We start from the raw sequence: 4773 nt of genomic DNA on the forward strand, positions 1-4773 counted from the left end.
ATGGAGGGACAGAGCTTTAGGGTCCAACCGGACTCCATGGAGGCCCTGGTGCTTGGAACCCAGAGAGCCCCCTCCCACCAGGAAGCATGTGGATGGACCAGCCCTCCCCCGAGGCCTGCAGACCCTGGAACTCACCCTCAGGACCCCCTCACCCCCCACAGAGGCCTCCAAAGGGCTGACTTGACCCTCTCTGGCTTCTGGGACCCTGGGACCACTGCTCCTGCCCCCCAGGCCCTGGGGTGGGAGGCCGTTCCCAGCACATGAGTCAGGGTGCAGGGGGGCGGGGCTGCCCCAGGGGGTTGACTCAGAGGGGCCTGTACTCCTGTCAGCGCATGCCAGGCTGGGGCAGGAGCGGTGTGCGCTGAAGAACCAGGGGGTCTGGGAGAGCAGAGGCCGGGATGGAGAGGGAGTGAGGGTGGGGGTGGGGGGGGGGGGGAGGCCCAGACCAAGCAGGGCTTGTGCTCAGAAGGTCTCCTTCGAGCACCACAGCCAGTGGAGCCAGCAGGCAGGTTCTGAGGCCCTCTGGCCTCCGGGACAGGCCCCTGGTAGATAGGGGGGTGGGGATAAGCCTAGGAGGGCTGGGGGTGGGAGCTGAACATCTTGACAACCCCTGGGCTTCTCTCACGAGCTCATCTGACAGCCTCTGCCTCTCTCTGGACCCTGGACCCGGGCTCTGGACTCTCCTTTCGGGCATACCCTTCCCCTCAGTGAGGGTGGATCCAGGGTTAGGAGGCAGCATTAAGGGTGAGGTCAGTGCTGAGGGGGAGGAAGCTAGAGGTGGGAGTCGGAAATCAGCGTTGGGGGCTAAAGGGGGAGGGGAGGGCCCACTGAAAGGACAGGCCAGGCCTGGGCTGGGCCACCAGGTGGGGTCGGGGTGGTGGGGCAGGGGTGGGAGACCTACCCTGCCCGTGGTCCGGATCCCGCCAGCCTCCCAGCTCATCCCAGAGGCCACTGCTGACAGCTGAGGTGTCCTGGGCTCCATCCCTGGCCTGGCGCGTGCGGGGCAGCCTCTGCGGTGGGACAGGACTGTGGGGGCCCTGGAGGGCGGGGTGGGAACGCCCAGCTCATCAGACTGGCTGATTCCCTGGGAGACGGGTTTCGTGTGGAAAAATCCTGGGAGACAAGTTTGTGCGGCACAGAGCGGGCCTGGAGGTATGTGCCTGGCATGGACTGGGCCCCGCCCTGCATCCAGGTCCACCCCAGGCCCACCTGGGGCCCTGCAGAGGCCAGGCGGGGCCGCGTGGCAGGGGAAGCCAGCCTGGAGGGCCTCTGCCGACCTTCCCTCCTCCCCTTGGCAGAGAGGGCTGCAGGTGTACCCCCAGAGCTGCGGCGCCTCCCTGAGGATGTGTGGTCCCTGCCAGGCACAGTTTTGGCAAAGCCAGGAATCTGGGGTGCACCTTCCCTCACCGCAGTCAGGCCAGAGGGATGGCGATGCCTGCTAGACCACCGCTGCAGCTTCCAGCCCCAGGCTCAGAGGAGTCTTATCTGAGCCCTGTGACCAGCCCTGAGTGTCTCGCTCTCCCTGGAGCCAGTTCCTGGCACAGGAGCCCTGGACGAGGGCTTGGTGGTGGGCTTCCTGGAGGAGGCGGTGGGCTTCCTGGAGGAGGCGGTTGTCTGTGAGGCCTGGAATCTGCATGTAGCCTCAGGTCGCTCTGGGTGCACAATCAGGTTGAGAACCCGGAACGTGAGGGCCTCGAAGGGTGAGTGAGCACTGCTCTTGGATCCCAGGTGGCAGGTGGCCTGTCAATCACCTCCCAAGAGGAGGTGGGAGAGGGCGCAGGAGGGCTTCGGGGTGCGGTGGGCTCAGCGTGGGGGGCATGGGAGACACTCACAGAGAAGGTGGGCTGGGCCCAGGTCGGGGGTGGAGCTGCCAGGTGCATGCCTGGAGTTGTGGGAGGGCACAGACTCAAGTCTACAGGGCAGAGCCTGCCTGGGTGGAGGGGGATGGGGTGGGAGCCTTAAGGAGCAGAAGGGGGAGGATCTGGGGAGAAAGGTGTGAGGACGTTAGAAGCAAAATAATAGTCAAAACCGAATTCAGGAGTGTCCTGGTGCACAGAGAGGCTTGGGAGGCTGCCTCAGTTCCCACTGCCTGCAGCGGCGGGGTGGGGAGTGCATTGGGGGGCCCCTTGGTGGTTGATGGACCCAGTGTGGGGGCACAGTTCACCCAGAGGCAAGCGTCCTGGCGCTTCCTGTTGGCGCCCACGCTTTGCAAACCTTCCGACCTGGGCTCCAGCCAAGTCCAGCCCAGGGCCCAGCCCCTCCACGGAACCTACCCTGCTGCCTATGGGCACCACCCCTCACCCTACGGAGTGTGGCCCCTGCCCCTGCCCCGGGCCTGTGGGTGGGCAGCTCTGAGGTCTCTGGCCTTGGTCCTTGGCATGGAAGGCAGCTGAGGGGTACGGCCCCAGTAGGCTCTTGGGGGGACACCTTTCGTCTGCACACACCCCATCCGCTGCCGCCCTGTTGGTCAGTCTGTCCATCCGTCCATCCACTCATTCATCAGATGAGTCTCGGGCTCTTCCTTTGCCCCCGGCGCTGCTCTGGGGAAGGGCGCATATGTCCGAGACGGGTGGGGCATCTCCCGGGGGCTCTCCTGGAGTCTGGCCTCAGGAGGGTGTAGGGACCCATTAAATTAGTCCCAAGTGTCCCTCACCAAATTGCAGCTACTAACAGGTGGTGGCAGCTCCTCTGCTGCTTTTCTGTTATAAACAGGTGGAGCTGTGGGGCCACGTCCTCCTCAAACAAGGGGGAGGAAGGAAGTCCCAGGAACTGGGGGCCTGGCCTAAGAAGGTGCCTTTTGAAAGGAAAAAACATTAAACCCTCCATAGAAAAGCTCCCCGTATTCACAAGACTATATTGATTCCTGACATGGTGGAGGAAGGAGGCCTGAGATGCCACTCACAGTTGTGCCAAGAGATGGGGAGTGGGGCCCAGATTGGACAGGAGAACTGAAAGGCCTGCTCTGGAGTCCGGGAGGTGGTCCATCCTCCTCCAGAATCCCTGGGGCTCCTGAATGGCAGTGGTGGTCTGGACGACTGGAGCTGGGGAGAGGAGCCTGGGAACCCATCAGTCCTGCTGTACCATTTGGGAGACCGGCCCTAGGTCTGGCAACCCATGTCTCCAGGGACAGTCTGTCCTCCAGTGGTCCCCAAGGCAAACTGGACAGGGCCAAGGTGGCCTCCCTGCACTGTCTGGAAACCCTCCTGAAGGGCCCTCCTCCCTGCACTGTCTGGAAACCCTCCTGAAGGGCCCTGGCCCAACACCTTTGCAGCAGTCACAGGTGTATCCAGGGATTCTGGGGTCCATGAGCCCACAGGGCGGCTATTAGACCCTCTGCGTTCCCTTTCTTTCCTGGACTTCCTCCCGGTCCCCACTGCAAAAAACCGAGGTTGCCCCTGCCAGGATGCCCCCAAAGTACCATCTGGTCCCACAGCCCATTCCCGCTGTTGCTTCCCTATTATATGTCCCCGACATCAGGGGCTGCCTGTGCAATAAACTCATCCCCTTATCCCCTAGCACCAGCTGTTCGTTGACTGAATCAGGAGACAGAGAGCCACCCTTCACCAAGGCCGCTGCCATCCCCTGGGAAGGCAGTGGGGCCAATCCCTGCTCTACCACGGACAGCCTGGTGCAATCGAGAGGCCCAGTTCCATTCCCTCGCGAGCCCTCCAGCCTGGTGCAATCGAGAGGCCCAGCCCCAGTCCCTGACAAGCCCTCCAGTATCACATCTGAAAGTGTTTCATCCTCCATTTTCCCATTTTATCACTGGGGTCTCATTTAGGGTCCTCCAATGGTACTGCTATTTTTCCAATTGGATAAAGCGTTTCCTCTTCCCTGGCCCTAGATAAGATATACAGCTCATCCCCCAAATTCTCTGCCAGTTGCGGGGTGGCCTGCTTTTCAGAAGTGGTCAGGGTTTGATTCAGAAGCAACATGACATCCTTCCAGGAGAGCTGAAATACTTGGGTTAGGTTCTGGAAAGCCTCTATTTATCTGTCAGGGCCATCTAAAAACTTGCCAAGATCTCCCTTAATTTGACTGGGAACTGCCTAAAATGAGGATTTCTAGGCTGGGGAAAGATTGAGAGAGAACCTGGATAGGGAGGAGCGAAGGGTTTGATTCCTCCACTGGAGGTGCCTCTGGGGTTTGCTTCTCTATTTCCCTGGGATTGCCTCTCGCAGCCTCTCCTGAGACAGCCACTACGAGGGCTGGATCAATCCTACAACAGAGGTAAAGGTCCAAGTTACCCTGCAAAGCAAAGAAAGCCTGCACACACGAGGCCTCAGACCACTGGCCCTCACGTTTACAGAAAAGCTTCCTCCCGAGACCATGCTTCTCTTCTGGGTCTCAAGGTGTTTGGCACCAAGTTGGCGACCAAGGAAATAACAAGAGCATTTTTGCCACAAATTTATGTACAGATACCAAGGCACACTTAGCTTCATCTGTAGATGACTCAGCCAAATGCTCATTCTACCCAGTAATATTTCTGGTTTGCAACAACATCCTTAATACTTAACATCATACATAAAGAAGAGATAGGAACCATGACAGTCACAAAAGAAAGAAAGAAAAGAACGATAGGAAAGAGTGGAGGTCCTCGTGCCAACACCCTCATGGGAGACCTGGGACTGGAACCAGTCCAGGGGCGTTTGGATAACACCAAGGGGTAACCTCAGCCAGATACCCCCAGTTGCCCTAGGACCTCCCTCTGGTCCCACGTGACAGCTAGACTTCCATGAAGGAAAACTGGGTTGGAACAAAGCCAACATTCCC

The sequence above is a fragment of the Papio anubis genome, chromosome 12 (genome assembly GCF_008728515.1).
Source record: "Papio anubis isolate 15944 chromosome 12, Panubis1.0, whole genome shotgun sequence".
Taxonomy (NCBI): Eukaryota; Metazoa; Chordata; class Mammalia; order Primates; family Cercopithecidae; genus Papio; species Papio anubis.